We start from the raw sequence: 18492 nt of genomic DNA on the forward strand, positions 1-18492 counted from the left end.
ATGAGAGGGTATGCTGGTGGTGATCAGAGGGTATGCTGGTGGTGATGAGAGGGTATGCTGGTGGTGATCATAGGGTATGCTGGTGGTGTTGATCAGAGGGTATGCTGGTGGTGTTGATCAGAGGGTATGCTGGTGGTGTTGATCAGAGGGTATGCTGGTGGTGTTGATCAGAGGGTATGCTGGTGGTGATGAGAGGTTATGCTGGTTGTGATCAGAGGGTATGCTGGTGGTGACGAGAGGGTATGCTGGTGGTGATCAGAGGGTATGCTGGTGGTGATCAGAGGGTATGCTGGTGGTGATCAGAGGGTATGCTGGTGGTGATGAGAGGGTATGCTGGTGGTGATGTGAGGGTATGCTGGTGGTGGTGATGTGAGGGTATGCTGGTGGTGGTGATGAGAGGGTATGCTGGTGGTGGTGATTAGAGGGTATGCTGGTGGTGATGAGAGACTGTGTTGTTGGTGATAGAGGAGTGTAATTCCCTCAGCAGTCAGTAACAGGTTAATTCTGCTCTCCTCTGCTGAGCTCTCCCCACCCCCGGACTCCTGCTCTGTATTAATGATTAATTGCAGCTCTCAGGAACAGGTAGCATGTTGTATGTGCTGAGCATCAGGTGGAGCTTCATGTGAGTATTATTATTCTCTTATTCTGGATCTCCGCTCTGTAAAGTCATCGCCATTTCTCTGTCTCTGGATATTTATCACATTCAAGGGTTTCTGTTGTTTCTACAATGTAAGAATGTTCTGTATATTGTGTAACTGCTTCACTGAGTGCACGACTAGAGTGTCGCCTGTGTCGTGAGTGTCGCCTGTGTCCAGTGACCCCTTCATCCCCCTGTGTTGTTACTTGTGCGTGTAAAATGTTTGTTACCTGTCCGCTCGGCCTGCACTCTGTACATTATTTGTTTGCTCGGCCTGCTCGCTATACGTCACCTGTCCGCTGGGCCTGATGGCTATACGTCACCTGTCCGCTGGGCCTGATGGCTATGCGTCACCTGTCCGCTGGGCCTGATGGCTATACGTCACCTGTCCGCTGGGCCTGATGGCTATACGTCACCTGTCCGCTGGGCCTGATGGCTATACGTCACCTGTCCGCTCGGCCTGATGGCTATACGTCACCTGTCCGCTCGGCCTGCTCTCTGTACGTTATTTGTTTGCTCGGCCTGATGGCTATACGTCTGCTGGGCCTGCTCGCTATACGTCCCCTGTCCGCCCGGCCTGCTCGCTATACGTCCGCTCGGCCTGCTCGCTATACGTCCCCTGTCCGCTCGGCCTGCTCGCTATACGTCCCCTGTCCGCTCGGCCTGCTCGCTATACGTCCCCTGTCCGCTCTGCCTGCTCGCTATGCGTCCCCTGTCCCCTCGGCCACTTCGCTATACGTCCCCTGTGCCCTCGGCCTGCTCGTTATACGTCCCCTGTCCGCTCGGCCTGCTCGCTATACGTCCCCTGTCCGCTCGCTATACGTCCCCTGTCCCCTCGGCCTGCTCGCTATACGTCCCCTGTCCCCTCTGCTTGCTCGCTATACGTCACCTGTCCCCTCGGCTTGCTCGCTATACGTCACCTGTCCCCTCGGCCTACTCGCTATACGTCCCCTGTCCCCTCGGCCTGCTCGCTATACGTCCCCTGTCCCCTCGGCCTGCTCGCTATACGTCCCCTGTCCCCTCGGCCTGCTCGCTATACGTCCCCTGTCCCCTCGGCCTGCTCGCTATACGTCCCCTGTCCCCTCGGCCTGCTCGCTATACGTCCCCTGTCCCCTCGGCCTGCTCGCTATACGTCCCCTGTCCGCTTGAGGTTATTGACTTGTGTTATCTGTCCACATGGATTGTGTGGTATATGTCTGGGTGGGTGGGCTGTTATTACTAAAATCTGTAGAGGGGATTTGTGCAAAATATGTAGCTTTTTTTTCCCCCTACTTTTTGCTGCTCTCGGCACTTCTGAGAGGTGGGTGTGGCTTAGCTGGAGAGGGTGTGGCTTAGCTGGATCGGGCAGGGCCGCTCATGGCACAACAGATTTTTTTTTATAATTTACACAAGAAATTACCGTTAATTATAGTGGAAATCTGGCGAACATTATAGTTTGTGGTGTACGGACAGCCCAAGATGAGAAAAACATATATGAAGAGGCGGCAGATCTTAATACGTGATTTGCATATTTCGCCAGCGGGATTCTGTACAAAACGCCAGTCTTGGTGAATGAGGTAGAGGACAGTTCATGACGCTGTCGGGCCGGGCAGGCATCCTGATTATCACACAGTGCAGGAGTTCTTGTGATTATTGCAGAAATCCAATGTAAAGTTCTGCCCCTACTCTCCCTGACCTGTGGAGGGCGCTGTCTCCAGGTAGGGGTTTCATATCCAGGTTTTTATTCAGAAGTTCTCTGAGTCGTGCGGCTTGTATGATATGTCTAATGGTGGCGGGGACGGCCTCCTAAACCGGATCTAATTCTTCTTGTAAGTGAGCGCTGCTCTGTGTGGTCTGGGTGACGACGGCCGGTGTCTTCTCTCGAGCCTCTTACTGCTATTACCCCTCTGGTATCTGCCCCCTGAATGTTGTGTTTTCTGCTCTGATGATGAGGTTTTGCTTTGGTTGCTCTGATTTGGTTTCGGCAGTTTAGGTCTTGATTTCCGTCATGGGGGTCAGTCTTTTGTGATTGTGGGAAGGGTCCTGACTGTCTCTGCCGAGATGTGACTCTACATTCCAGAGATATCCAACCAAAGCAGCTTCATGGGAGCCAATATGGCCACCTGTGGTCGGTGCAGACAGCTACTTCCTGTGCCAGGAACTGATGGCAAACAGCCAAGCTACAAGAGGAGGAGTCGGTGTGTGCCCACAGGGTGGTCCGGTGCTACAAGTCCCCCCGTTAGTCCCTGCATTTTTGTCATGTTTTTCCAGTAAGGCGGCGCTTCTAGAAAATGTTTTGTGGAATCAGAATTGAAAATGAAAGTGACGTTTTATGGGAGGTTTTCATTACGGTCGTGGATTTCTTATTAAAGCCACAAAGAGGGCACCATGGGGTCCCCATGAGCTGGAAGATGCGGGTTTCGTCAGATCCCATCTGTGCATGTCCCTGAGGCCTTGTTCACACGCAGCAGATTGTACCCACTGGCTGGGAATCAGAATGTCAGGCGTACTGCGTGGCAAAGGGTGGGAACTGTGGCAGATTGGGGGGTCTGTGGGTTTATGGATGGCATGCCCCCCGCTGTGCCCTCACCTTATTATAATGAGGAGGGTGTAGTGCGGGCGGCACTCTTGGGGTTACAGTGTGATTTTATTTGCGGGTGGTGTCCCGGCTCTTACGCAGGAAAGTGTCATAAATTCCTTGGTTACTGTTTCACTCGTTGCACTACGGACGTGTTGTAGCTGAGGTTGTGCCTACGCCCAGGCTTGTTCTGGGGCGCACCGCTGACGGGTGAGTGTTGGGGCATTTCTATCTCTGTAACTTTGTTTCCTGATACGAGGATGTCCAGTAATCTGGGACCCTAATCCTGCTCCATCTGTACTGTGTGGCTGCTCCACCTGTCATTACTGTTATATCAGAGAGTTTATACAATGCATGGAAGTAACGAGACTATAGGTTGTGCCCCCTGCCACATCTCTTCTGGTATTAGACCCGAGCCCCATGTGAAAAGTAAGTGCCCCCCTTAGGCCTCATGCACGCGGCCGCAGATCCGGATGCACATCCACAGCCGTCCTCCTACTAGCGAGTCCGAGCTGCAACTGCGGACAAGAATAGGACATGTTGTATAATTTGCGGATCGTTTCTACGGCCCGGACTCCTCCGTAAATATCCTGAAAGCGCCGGTGACCAATAGAAGTGAATGTCTCCACAATTTCATCTGAAGTATCTGACCAGTAATTACGCATGAGAGCTACGGTCGTGTGCGTGGGGCCTGACCCTTTATAACTGGCAGCAGAAAGGATAAGGGGTGACATGGCGGCCTCCTTCACGCCAATCATGGGCGACTGCTGGTTTTGTGTTCTCCTCCTTAAGTTTGTGTAGAAAGTCCATTTCACGTCTGTACCTGCCGGCGCCGGCTCTTCTGTGGCTGGAATCCTACTGCTGTGGAGCAGGACCTGGACCCCGAGGATTGCTGCAGGACGGGGTGAGGAGCGGATCTCTAGCATAGGAGAGAAAGGAACATAGTAGGATGGGGGGACGGTGACGCCTGCAGCACATCGCACACATTATTGACCTCTCTGGCACTCTGTGGGAACATATGCCGTGGCCATATATATATATCAGTGGGACCAGACGGCGTGGCCATATATATATATATCAGTGGGACCATACGGCGTGGCCATATATATATATCAGTGGGACCAGACGGCGTGGCCATATATATATATATCAGTGGGACCAGACGGCGTGGCCATATATATATATCAGTGGGACCATACGGCGTGGCCATATATATATATATATCAGTGGGACCAGACGGCGTGGCCATATATATATATATCAGTGGGACCAGACGGCGTGGCCATATATATATATATATCAGTGGGACCAGACGGCGTGGCCATATATATATATATCAGTGGGACCATCCGGCGTGGCCATCTACCAGTGTCTTCAGTCTTCCAGCAGTAGGTTTATTAGATGGGTGAGGGCCGGAGTATATGCCGGGTGTATCGGAGATATTTGTGGTCTTACTAAATGTGCCAGGGGTTACATAGCGACCGCATTGCTAATTGTGCTGGAAGGTGCGGGGTCGGGGCCATTGGTTGTTGATGCGGCTTTACCTGTGTGTGTCGGACGGCAGTCGCTCTCAGACCTCTGTCTTGCCACGTATCGCTGACCACCCTACATAACCATAGACCACATTATAAGTTCACACCGGTGACGTCAGTCACATGTCCCTGCATTAGCCGAGCGCTGTGTCTTGCGGGGCGTTACTTGATTACTACAATGCCGGGTTGAGGGTCGGCCGGGGGTAACTTCACCCCACGTCTGAAGGATCCTCATCAATATTGTGCTCCGCGATCTTATCTGGACACGGCCCCCGCAGGACGCGGCCTGAATCATGTGACTATTGTACCTTCCTTGTAGTCGCGGACCCGCTGTTCTCGTCATCTATTGGGCCGCCGCCCGGATAGTGTTTTCTCTGAGCTCCGTCACCCGCGTCTGTCCAGTATTTCAGTCTGCGCCGCTCTGCAGAAAGTCGCCTGCTGTAGGAGGACATTTCCATCTACGGCCGCCGGGTTGTAATCGTCATGGGGCCTCTTTTTCACCAGGACTGTGTACGCTAAACGGCGTGTGAACCCCTGTGGTTGGGAACGCTCAGTGACCTGTCTACGGCCTCCTCTACTCTGCGCCCCTCAGTAATGATCCTTGTATGAGTGGCAGACATGAGTGTACCCAACGTGTGGAGAAGAACGCAGTTTGTGAAGACTCTAGTGTAGCGTTTAGTTTGAGGGTGATCTGGGGCCTGGACCTTATTTGGGTTTTCTGATGTTGGAGACGGATCTGGATGACTTCGCCCACAATCCTCCTCTTACACATGAGTTTGGACTTGTCGTCTTCGTTCTGCCTCCTGGGGGGAATTTGCCGCGGCCGCCATTGTGTCATTCCGGGTGATGCTTTGTTCTGCCGCTGTGATGGGTTGTGTGTGCGCCAGATAAGATTGCTGGATGAGATCTCCCTGATCAGCCCAGGAGGGTCCGTCCTGTCACTGAGGGGGGTCCCCCGATATCAGCGCAGGGTTTGTGGCTGGATCGGGGACATGTGGTCTTGCAGCAGAGTGTGGGCGCCATCTTTGTTTGAGGTTTCCATGGTGAATTCTTGCTGGGAAGGTGTCGGCGCCGTGGAGGTAGATCAGTCTGCTCCATATGTAAAGTCCAGGCACAGATTTGATTTACAAATGTAAATGTTCCCTAGTGTCCCGGAGGGTATTATTATATATTGGGGGGTGGGTATTATATGGGTATTATATATGGGTTGGGCGTTATTATATATGGGGAGGGTATTCTGACATTATTCGGGGGTATTCGCTTACAATCTAAGGAATAAGAGAAGTTATGAGAAGTGGGGGAGGGGTAAGAGCCCTGACCACAGGAGCTTACACTCTATAAGAGGAGATACACCCCCCCCCCCCAAATCTTGTATCTCCTCTTATAGATTGTAAGCTCCTGTGGTCAGGACCCCTCCCCCCCCACCTCTTGTAAGAGTCCTGGGCACAGGAGCTGACACTCTATGATGAGATGGCGGCGGGTCCTGGGTGTGCGGTGCGACTGCGCTCCATCTGTCACGACTTGTTTGCTTTGGGAATTTTCCGCGTTCAGTTTTGGGCAGAAATTCAAACATCTCCAGAGTAAATATCATCCGCAAAACAAAAGCGAAGGCGCCGGAACAAGCTGCTATTGTGTGAGGATCTGTGCTGGGGGATGGGGGCTCCCTGGGGCAGAGCTGTGGCCTGTCAGTAATGAAGCACCTGTGCCACTAGGGGGCACTGCACAAATCTGCCCATCAACTGATAACCCGGCCCTGTGTCTAGGAGTTTATACCTCGCTCTGCCTCGCCGGGGCTATTCCTCTATACACAAACGCCCCTCATTCTAATGTCAATACAGCTGGGGGGTTGTTACAATGTATTAGTGCAGACAAATCTCTCTCCTGTCCTCTTTCAGGTTGATAGCTCTCACCTACACTGATAAATTGTAACAAACCCCCAGCTGGATGTAAACACATTTTCTCATTTACTGACAGCAAGCAGAGATGGTACTATGACGGCACTGTACTGACTGGACGTGCCTGTAATGTGTGTTCGGTAAAGTGAATCTCCCGGTCATTGATTGCGGTCGTTATGCCGTCAGATGTTGCGATCTCCGGGGCAGAGGTTTCTCTATATCTTACCTAACACCGGCTGTACATGCGATATAAGACGTGTAGGGGGCAGGGAGGTGTGGGAGGGTCTGAAGGCGGGACAGAGGGGTCCGACTATGGAGTAATGGGGTCTGCCCCGGGTTTATACAATTTTCTCCTATTTCAATTTGACTGGAGAAGAAAACTTCAAGCTGAGCGGTCAACTCCATGCCGGGGACCTCAAACGAATGCAGGAGTCGTGCCGTGCCGCCCCTCGTGCCGCGCCGCCCCTCGTGCCGCGCCGCCCCTCGTGCCGCGCCGCCCCTCGTGCCGCGCCGCCCCTCGTGCCGCGCCTACCTCGTGCCGCTCCTCCCGCCGTGCCGCCCCTCCCGCCGTGCCGCGCCTACCCCCCTGTAATAGTATGTTCACACATCTCATTTTCATTTGTTTTTCGGCCTATAAACTGCACGAAAAATTGCAAAAAATACGGAGGCTGAACGCTTCCAAACATCTTCCCCTTGATATTAATGGGAAAACCGGCGGTTCGTTCCGACGGGGTGTTTTTTAACGCAACCGTTTGAAAAAACGGCCTGTAAAAAAGCCTTGTTTCATTGGGTCAATAGAAAAACCGATCCAAAAACGGGCGTAAAAAAACGCTTTATGGATAAAAAATCAGAGGCTTCCCTTGAAAACCGCTCGGTATTTCACAGCCGTTTTTAGTTTAGCGCGTGAACGTGCCCTGTAACGCCTCCCTCTATAGTTCGTGGCCGGGTGGTGTTTCCAACTGTGACTCCGTTGGTCAATATGGGGACCAGGCCACTACCTCTCGGCCTACTCCAGGGGTAATGGAGGAGCCCTCTGAGTTGCTCCCTAGTAATCGTTGTCACACCATTGCGGGTCCTTGTAGCGGTCAACCACTTCCTCTCACAGTATCGCCGGTAACACGCGAGTAACATGGTTCGTGCTACGGACAGGGAAGCGGTGCCACATGGCAGTCCACACTTCAATTCATAGGTAACCGTTCCTATTAGACCGATTTGGCAGTTGGCCGCACAATACTTGTCTATACGAGGGTCGCCTCCTACCGGACTATGTAGACTTTCTTCTGTCCGTATCTTCTCTCGGGGGAGGTGCACAGGCTCCTCTTCTGCTCCTACGGTTGACCAACTTTTAGGGTATGTTCACCCATTCAGCACCAGTCTCACCCCGGCCTTCACTCCACCCAGCCTCACCAGTGACGCCCTCTCCTATATTGTACACAGGTTAACGCCCAACTCATGTACACAGGTAACGTCCTCCCGCCGAAACCTCTCCGAAACCTAAGGTTAGACCTCCAACAACGTGGCACCCGGGGCGACTGCACAACATTACCGAGGGGGAGGAAACGTCATCACACACCGAAATACAGCATTGAGTAAGATGTAGAAACCATGAAGAGTTTACAAACCACACGTCCGGGAATGTGCCCCCCCCCCCACCACATAAAGGCTTATCGGGGACCGCTCAGGAAATGACAGTAGAAAGCTTCATATTGCCCCTCCATCCCGGTATATTTCACATAACTGTACATCGCGGGATGCGGTCTGCTGCCACATCCCCACGTACAGGTACGTGATTGGTTTAAACTGCCGCGACTATGTTCAGCGACTTTATGGAAATAACTGCCTAGCAACCAGGAATGTCGGCTGAGGACCAATCGCAGTAGTCCTTCGCCGGTGATTGGAAACTATCCCAGCCTGCCGTGCTTCATCTTGCGTGTCCTTTGTCACCTGTATATGAGCAGTGGTGAAAAGTAAATTAACCCCTACATGTACGTCGCCGACATGATGCCCAAAAATCATCCTAATGAAATCAAGGCCTTAAAATCCATCCGGTGCTCCTTCTTTTTAGGGTCCGGTGTTTGAGTGGAGCGGTGCGCTAGGGCCACATGTGGGACATTTCTACAAAGTTCAGAATCGGGGGGTAAATATTGAGGTTTGTTGTTAACCCTCGTTGTGTCACAGGAAAAATGGATCAGAATGAACACGCGGTAAAAAATGTTGCCTCCATTTTGCTCTAACAAAGTTTTGTAAATGCAGTTTCATGTGAGGGGAGTCGTTTCTGAACTGGGGTCATTTATGGAGGGTCTATTATATGGGCCCCTCTGAGTCACTTCAGTTCTAATCCTTGTAATGTAAAAAAAATAAAAGGATGTTCAGAGATGTAAACAGAGTAGACACGTGGGAAATGGCGCGTAGTGACTATTTTGTGTAGTTTTGACTGTCTTAAAAGCCGAAAAATTCAAATGTTGAAAAAAAAATTTTATTCTAATTTTCTGTCAATTTTGGTATTTTTTAATAAACGTCAAACATATCAACCAAAATGTATCCCTAACATAAAGTCCAATGTGTCAGGAGAAAACAATCTCGGAATCACTCGGATAAGTAAATGCGCTACACGCAGGGGCGGACATACCGCATGTGCAGCCGGTGCAGCTGCACAAGGGCCCCGCGTGGGAAGGGGGCCCGTTCAGTGGCGTAACTACCACAGTAGCAGCCGTAGCAGCTGCTACGGGGCCCGCGGCATGGGGGGGCCCGTGTCGCCCTGACAGGCACATTACATTTTATGTACCAGGCCTGGCGGCACGGGCCCCCTCATGCCTAGTAGCATCACAACACTAGGCATGAGGGGAGGGAGGGGGCGGGGGCCCGGTGATAGCCGCCACACTGCACTACCAATCGGGAGGGAGGGGGCGGGTGCCCGGGCCCGGTGATAGCCGCTACACTGCACTGCCAATCTGGCACAGATGAATAGGACAGGACGGCGATGCTGGTGGTAGGAGGAGCGCTCAGGCAGGGGAGAGGACAGGGGGCGGTGCGACGTAAGACTTCGGGCGGCTGGACAGTACAGTCAGGACTGCCGGAGATCTCATAGGATGAGCGGAGGACAGACACAGGACGAGTGGAGGACGTGCAGACTGCAGAGGACAGGTAGATGAAGTTAAAAAGTTCATGTCAGAAGGGAGAAGTTTTTATGTAGAAAAATCTGCCTCATAATTCCTTCCGGAATTTTGAGGCATATTTTGACCTGCCGGTAGAACACTTCCCGCGTTTTTCATTGCGTTTTTTTGTGGCGTTTTTCGGCCATCGGGCCGTGGGCAGGGAAACGCAGCAAAAAACGCATTTTCTGCCTGCCATTGTTGTCAATGGGAAGTCAGAGACAGAAACGCCCGAAGAAAGGGCATTGCGCTTCTTTTTCCCGCATGCGGTTTTTACTGCTCGCAGGAAAAATTTCATGGATTTCAATGGGAGGCACTTTCTGACGTTTTTCGCGAAAAAAACCTCAGTGTGAACTCCCCCTAACACAGGGGCGTAACTACTGCTATAGCAGCCGTAGCGGCTGCTACGGGGCCGCGGCATGAGGGGGCCCGCGTCACCTGCCGGCACGGGCCCCCACCTTGGCCGGAATCTCCGCTAGCTGCCGCTATGGCTGCTACAGCGCGATGCCACGGAACACTACGGCAGAGCAGGGAGTATCTCCCCGCTCTGCCATTAAACATAAGACATGTATCCCCTATCCACAGGATAGGGGATACGTGTGTGATCGCTGGCATTGATAGGGAGAACGGGGGACCGAAAGTCCCCTGAAGTTCTCCATCACAAACCTCGGACTTCCGGGGTCTGTGTCGGCAGCTCCGTAGAAATGAATGGAGCGCCGGTCACACTTGAGCTGCGCAGACACCGGAAGTCAGAGGTGAGTGATGGAGAACTTCGGGGGACTTTCGGTCCCCCGCTCTCCCTATCAATGCCAGCGATCACACATGTATCCCCTATCCTGTGGAGATCCTGTGGAGAGGGGATACATGTCTTTTGTCTTTTCACACTGTAGGTCGCATTTTTTTGAGTGATTGGGGGTGTATGGCGTTCCCTACAGGGGGGGGGCTGTAAGGCGTTCCCTACAGGGGGGGGCTGTAAGGCGTTCCCTACAGGGGGGGCTGTATAGCGTTCCCTACAGGGGGGGCTGTATAGCGTTCCCTACAGGGGGGTCTGTATGGCGTTCCCTAAAGGGGGGTCTGTATGGCGTTCCCTACAGGGGGGGGCTGTATGACTTTCCCTACAGACCCCCCCTGTAGGGAACGCCATACAGAACCCCTGTAGATAACGCCATAAAGTCCCCCCTGTAGATAACACCATACAGCCCCCTGTAGATAACGCCATACAGCCCCCTGTAGATAACGCCATACAGCCCCCTGTAGATAACGCCATACAGCCCCCTGTAGATAACGCCATACAGCCCCCCTGTAGATAACGCCATACAGCCCCCTCTGTAGATAGCGCCATACAGTCCCCTCTGTAGATAGCGCCATACAGTCCCCCCTGTAGATAGCGCCATACAGTCCCCCCTGTAGATAGCGCCATACAGTCCCCCCTGTAGATAGCGCCATACAGTCCCCCCTGTAGATAGCGCCATACAGTCCCCCCTGTAGATAGCGCCATACAGCCCCCTCTGTAGATAGCGCCATACAGTCCCCCCTGTAGATAGCGCCATACAGTCCCCCCTGTAGATAGCGCCATACAGTCCCCCCTGTAGATAGCGCCATACAGTCCCCCCTGTAGATAGCGCCATACAGTCCCCCCTGTAGATAGCGCCATACAGTCCCCCCTGTAGATAGCGCCATACAGTCCCCCCTGTAGATAGCGCCATACAGACCCCCCTGTAGATAGCGCCATACAGACCCCTCTGTAGATAGCGCCATACAGTCCCCCCTGTAGATAACGCCATACAGCCCCCTCTGTTGATAGCGCCATACAGTCCCCCCTGTAGATAACGCCATACAGCCCCCTCTGTAGATAGCGCCATACAGACCCCCCTGTAGATAGCGCCATACAGACCCCTCTGTAGATAGCGCCATACAGTCCCCCCTGTAGATAACACCATACAGCCCCCTCTGTTGATAGCGCCATACAGTCCCCCCTGTAGATAACGCCATACAGCCCCCTCTGTTGATAGCGCCATACAGTCCCCCCTGTAGATAGCGCCATACAGTCCCCCCTGTAGATAGCGCCATACAGACCCCCCTGTAGATAGCGCCATACAGACCCCTCTGTAGATAGCGCCATACAGTCCCCCCTGTAGATAGCGCCATACAGTCCCCCCTGTAGATAACGCCATACAGCCCCCTCTGTTGATAGCGCCATACAGTCCCCCCTGTAGATAGCGCCATACAGTCCCCCCTGTAGATAGCGCCATACAGACCCCTCTGTAGATAGCGCCATACAGTCCCCCCTGTAGATAACGCCATACAGCCCCCTCTGTTGATAGCGCCATACAGTCCCCCCTGTAGATAGCGCCATACAGTCCCCCCTGTAGATAGCGCCATACAGACCCCCCTGTAGATAGCGCCATACAGACCCCTCTGTAGATAGCGCCATACAGTCCCCCCTGTAGATAGCGCCATACAGTCCCCCCTGTAGATAGCGCCATACAGTCCCCCCTGTAGATAACGCCATACAGACCCCCCTGTAGATAGCGCCATACAGACCCCTCTGTAGATAGCGCCATACAGTCCCCCCTGTAGATAACGCCATACAGCCCCCTCTGTTGATAGCGCCATACAGTCCCCCCTGTAGATAACGCCATACAGCCCCCTCTGTAGATATCTTGAGATTCAGTCCTGCTTGATAGGTAACAGTGCAGTAAGCTAAGCATGATAAGATCATCTAAATTATTGCATCTCAGTTGCATGAGTGCTTTGTGTTATATTCAATGATTCAATTTAACCTAAGTCTCTAAATGTGGGCAAAGAAAATAAAAAAACTATACTCACCTCCTCCCTCGCCTCCGTTCACCCGCCGCAGCCCCCATCCTCCTGTCTCGGTCTGTGTTACAAGTGTACAAGGCTGCACTGGTGACGCGCTGCCGATGGCACGTGACCGCTGCTGCCAATAACTCCTCATTGGTGTGCTGCTGAGGACAGTAGTTCCACAGCAAATCGCTGTTGAGGGCATTGATTGGCTGCAGCGGTCATGTGCCATCGACCGCGCGTCACCACAGCAGCTTTGTAAACACAGAAAGGGATAGGGGCTGCGGAGGGGGAACGGAGGCGCCGGAGGAGGTGAGTATAGGTTTTTCATTTTCTTTGCCCACATTTAGGGACTTAGTTTAGATAAGAATTTAACCCGGAAAAAAATGTGTTACTTGTGTTCTAAACTGGTAATAAAATGTACAATATAAATCTTCCTTCATAATTTTTATTAGTAAGGTTTATTTTTATATGCATATATATGTTTAGGTAACTTTGTCGGTATTGGGGGGGGGCGGGGGGGCCCTGGCACATTATCTGCACAGGGGCCTTTTGCAGTCTGTGTCCGCCACTGGCTACACGTCAGATTGTGCTGCGTCGTTAAGGGGTTAAGATCCTCCTGGTAAAACTTCTCTTCCAAGTCTGATCCTGTGTGATCTCGTAACCCTCAAAAACCTGCAAAAAGTAAACTCCTTTCAGGGAGGACCCCCCCCCCCCCCCCCTGTTCTATAAGGCCGGACGCCTCGTACTCCGGAGATACTGATCCCAGTGATCACATAATAAGAAGCTTTCCATAAGACACGGGACCTGGCAGCGGCTTCATCTCAGACACCGGCAGCTGAACTCTGAAATCTTATTTAATGCCAGACAATCCCTCAGGAAGACGTAGGGCCCCCGGGGGAAGAGACGTAGGGCCCCCGGGGGAAGAGACGTAGGGCCCCCGGGGGAAGAGACGTAGGGCCCCCGGGGGAAGAGACGTAGGGCCCCTCATGTCACATCACCTCATAATAGGGACCTGAGATGGATCTTTATTATTGAGCATCTCTGTATCAGGAATAGATGTTAAATAACCTAACAATGCACCTGGACAACACCGGTAAGATGGTCACTATATAATATGTATGGCGCCTGCTCTATACTCTCCTCTTCTGTGTATGGCGGCTGCTCTATACTCTCCTCTTATTCTGTGTACGGCGGCTGCTCTATACTCTCCTCTTATTCTGTGTGTGGCGTCTGCTCTATACTCTCCTCTTATTCTGTGTATGGCGTCTGTTCTATACTCTCCTCTTATTCTGTGTACGGCGGCTGCTCTATACTCTCCTCTTATTCTGTGTGTGGCGTCTGCTCTATACTCTCCTCTTATTCTGTGTATGGCGTCTGTTCTATACTCCTCTTATTCTGTGTACGGCGGCTGCTCTATACTCTCCTCTTATTCTGTGTACGGCGGCTGCTCTATACTCTCCTCTTATTCTGTGTACGGCGGCTGCTCTATACTCTCCTCTTATTCTGTGTATGGCGGCTGCTCTGTACTCTCCTCTTATTCTGTGTATGGCGCCTGCTCTATACTCTCCTCTTATTCTGTGTATGGCGGCTGCTCTATACTCTCCTCTTATTCTGTGTATGGCGGCTGCTCTATACTCTCCTCTTATTCAGTGTATGGCGGCTGCTCTGTACTCTCCTCTTATTCTGTGTATGGCGGCTGCTCTATACTCTCCTCTTATTCTGTGTGTGGCGTCTGCTCTATACTCTCCTCTTATTCTGTGGATGGCGGCTGCTCTATACTCTCCTCTTATTCTGTGTATGGCGGCTGCTCTATACTCTCCTCTTATTCTCTGTATGGCGGCTGCTCTATACTCTCCTCTTATTCTGTGTATGGCGGCTGCTCTATACTCTCCTCTTATTCTGTGTATGGCGGCTGCTCTATACTCTCCTCTTATTCTGTGTATGGCGGCTGCTCTATACTCTCCTCTTATTCTGTGTATGGCGGCTGCTCTATACTCTCCTCTTATTCTGTGTATGGCGGCTGCTCTATACTCTCCTCTTATTCTGTGTATGGCGGCTGCTCTGTACTCTCCTCTTATTCTGTGTATGGCGGCTGCTCTGTACTCTCCTCTTATTCTGTGTATGGCGGCTGCTCTGTACTCTCCTCTTATTCTGTGTATGGCGGCTGCTCTGTACTCTCCTCTTATTCTGTGTATGGCGGCTGCTCTGTACTCTCCTCTTATTCTGTGTACGGCGGCTGCTCTGTACTCTCCTCTTATTCTGTGTACGGCGGCTGCTCTGTACTCTCCTCTTATTCTGTGTACGGCGGCTGCTCTGTACTCTCCTCTTATTCTGTGTACGGCGGCTGCTCTGTACTCTCCTCTTATTCTGTGTACGGCGGCTGCTCTGTACTCTCCTCTTATTCTGTGTACGGCGGCTGCTCTGTACTCTCCTCTTATTCTGTGTACGGCGGCTGCTCTGTACTCTCCTCTTATTCTGTGTACGGCGGCTGCTCTGTACTCTCCTCTTATTCTGTGTACGGCGGCTGCTCTGTACTCTCCTCTTATTCTGTGTATGGCGTCTGCTCTGTACTCTCCTCTTATTCTGTGTATGGCGGCTGCTCTGTACTCTCCTCTTATTCTGTGTATGGCGGCTGCTCTGTACTCTCCTCTTATTCTGTGTATGGCGGCTGCTCTGTACTCTCCTCTTATTCTGTGTATGGCGGCTGCTCTGTACTCTCCTCTTATTCTGTGTATGGCGGCTGCTCTATACTCTCCTCTTATTCTCTGTATGGCGTCTGCTCTATACTCTCCTCTTATTCTGTGTATGGCGGCTGCTCTGTACTCTCCTCTTATTCTGTGTATGGCGGCTGCTCTATACTCTCCTCTTATTCTGTGTACGGCGGCTGCTCTATACTCTCCTCTTATTCTGTGTACGGCGGCTGCTCTATACTCTCCTCTTATTCTGTGTACGGCGGCTGCTCTATACTCTCCTCTTATTCTGTGTACGGCGGCTGCTCTATACTCTCCTCTTATTCTGTGTACGGCGGCTGCTCTATACTCTCCTCTTATTCTGTGTACGGCGGCTGCTCTATACTCTCCTCTTATTCTGTGTACGGCGGCTGCTCTGTACTCTCCTCTTATTCTGTGTACGGCGGCTGCTCTGTACTCTCCTCTTATTCTGTGTACGGCGGCTGCTCTGTACTCTCCTCTTATTCAGTGTACGGCGGCTGCTCTGTACTCTCCTCTTATTCTGTGTACGGCGGCTGCTCTGTACTCTCCTCTTATTCTGTGTACGGCGGCTGCTCTGTACTCTCCTCTTATTCTGTGTACGGCGGCTGCTCTATACTCTCCTCTTATTCTGTGTACGGCGGCTGCTCTGTACTCTCCTCTTATTCTGTGTATGGCGGCTGCTCTGTACTCTCCTCTTATTCTGTGTACGGCGGCTGCTCTGTACTCTCCTCTTATTCTGTGTACGGCGGCTGCTCTGTACTCTCCTCTTATTCTGTGTACGGCGGCTGCTCTGTACTCTCCTCTTATTCTGTGTACGGCGGCTGCTCTATACTCTCCTCTTATTCTGTGTACGGCGGCTGCTCTATACTCTCCTCTTATTCTGTGTACGGCGGCTGCTCTATACTCTCCTCTTATTCTGTGTACGGCGGCTGCTCTATACTCTCCTCTTATTCTGTGTACGGCGGCTGCTCTATACTCTCCTCTTATTCTGTGTACGGCGGCTGCTCTGTACTCTCCTCTTATTCTGTGTACGGCGGCTGCTCTGTACTCTCCTCTTATTCTGTGTATGGCGGCTGCTCTGTACTCTCCTCTTATTCAGTGTATGGCGGCTGCTCTGTACTCTCCTCTTATTCTGTGTATGGCGGCTGCTCTGTACTCTCCTCTTATTCTGTGTATGGCGGCTGCTCTGTACTCTCCTCTTATTCTGTGTATGGCGGCTGCTCTATACTCTCCTCTTATTCTATGTATAGAGTCGGTGTTGTTGAGCAGGTGACCAGGGTTAATGTCAGTACAAAGGTGACCATAGAATTTGTTTCCTCGTCTCTGGTATAAATCTCTTGCAGGGTGGATCTTTGTAGGATGATGAATTCACAACCTTCCTCACACTATTAACTGTCCCTATGTAACTGCTTGTAAAGCTATAAACCTGGAATATGAACTTGAGGAGTCCTGTTTTATATTGTTTACACTCTATAACGTGCATTATATATGTGGTATGTACCTCACACCGTCACCTCCAGTGAACTGGCCTGCAGAAGTCATCAGAGAATAAGGTTCAGGTAAGTAAATTCTATTGGGTCTCTCTAGGGCCTGTAATGGGGGGGTCTCCGGGGCCTGTAATGGGGGGTCTCCGGGACCTGTAATTGGGGGTCTCCGGGGCCTGTAATGGGGTCTCTCTGGGGCTTGTATTGGGGTCTCTCTGGGGCATCTAATTGGGGTCTCTCTGGGGCGTCTAATTGGGGTCTCTCTAGGGCTTGTATTGGGGTCTCGGGCGTCTAATTGGGGTCTCTGGGGCGTCTAATTGGGGTCTCTGGGGCGTCTAATTGGGGTCTCTGGGGCGTCTAATTGGGGTCTCTGGGGCGTCTAATTGGGGTCTCTGGGGCGTCTAATTGGGGTCTCTGGGGCTTGTATTGGGGTCTCTGGGGCTTGTATTGGGGTCTCTGGGGCTTGTATTGGGGTCTCTGGGGCTTGTATTGGGGTCTCTGGGGCTTGTATTGGGGTCTCTGGGGCTTGTATTGGGGTCTCTGGGGCTTGTATTGGGGTCTCTCTGGGGCTTGTATTGGGGTCTCTCTGGGGCTTGTATTGGGGTCTCTCTGGGGCTTGTATTGGGGTCTCTCTGGGGCTTGTATTGGGGTCTCTCTGGGGCTTGTATTGGGGTCTCTCTCGGGCGTCTAATTGGGGTCTCTCTGGGGCTTGTATTGGGGTCTCTGGGGCGTCTAATTGGGGTCTCTCTGGGGCTTGTATTGGGGTCTCTCTGGGGCTTGTATTGGGGTCTCTCTGGGGCTTGTATTGGGGTCTCTCTGGGGCGTCTAATTGGGGTCTCTCTAGGGCTTGTATTGGGGTCTCTGGGGCATGTAATGGGGTGGTCTCTCTGGGGCATGTAATTGGGGTCTCCCTGGGGCCTGTAATGGGGTCTCTCTGGGGCCTTCTAGATGAGTGTGAGGGTAATAGATGACTGACTCCTCTTTACCTGCTGTTTTGAATGTTTTACAGTCCGAGGTATAGAACAGGTGGAAACACTGAGGTCTGCTGACTCCTAAGCCTTCTGGATTTGTCTGTCTGACAGCAGAAGTCGTACACCTTTATTGCGCTTGTTACTAGGCTTTCTGACGTCATCACTGTGTATCTAGCCTTAATGCTGTTCCCGTCAGGTCCCTGGGACTGACGGGTTCAGTGTCGGCAGGTCCTGCGTGTCTCTGACCGTTTATAACTTAGATGTGATAAATAACAGGTGGACCCTGCGTGTCCGAGACACCGGACCCACTGACCCTGAACCCGTCAGTCCCGAGGAGCTGACGGATTCAGGTTTTAGCGCATGATACGGCTGCTCTATATACAGGACACAAAGCAGCGGTGTCTCAAAAAGCAAAAATAATAATTTAAAAGAATAGCTTTTCAAGATGTACAAAGCTTTTAACCCCTTCCTGACATCTACCGTATATATCTGGCGCACGTCGGGTGGGGGTATATAGAGCGGGCATAGAACGAGTGGGTCGGCTGTGGATTACAGCTGACACTTCAGGGTAACGAGCGCAATCACGTTAGTTTAACCCATTAAATGTTGTGGTCAATAGCGACTGTGGCATTTAAATGACTAGAAACAGGAGGGCAGCCCCCTGCAACGCTCCAATGCCCCCACGCGACACGATCGGGGGTGCCGTTGGTTGACATGGCAGCCTGGGGGCCTGATGAAGGGTCAG

At 52.1% G+C, this 18492-nt stretch overlaps 1 protein-coding gene across 1 annotated transcript in view; it reads left to right on the top strand.

Annotated features, from left to right (window-relative positions):
• Positions 1-494: 494 nt before the first annotated feature.
• Positions 495-18492, top strand: part of EPS8 (EGFR pathway substrate 8, signaling adaptor) — a 57118-nt gene continuing 39120 nt past the window's right edge. Inside the window, exon 1 of the mRNA XM_075848441.1 lies at positions 495-622. The gene's annotated coding sequence lies outside the window, so the exon portion shown is untranslated. The remainder of the gene's footprint in view (positions 623-18492) is intronic.

Source organism: Rhinoderma darwinii, unplaced genomic scaffold (genome assembly GCF_050947455.1).
Source record: "Rhinoderma darwinii isolate aRhiDar2 unplaced genomic scaffold, aRhiDar2.hap1 Scaffold_4041, whole genome shotgun sequence".
NCBI classification, from domain to species: Eukaryota; Metazoa; Chordata; class Amphibia; order Anura; family Rhinodermatidae; genus Rhinoderma; species Rhinoderma darwinii.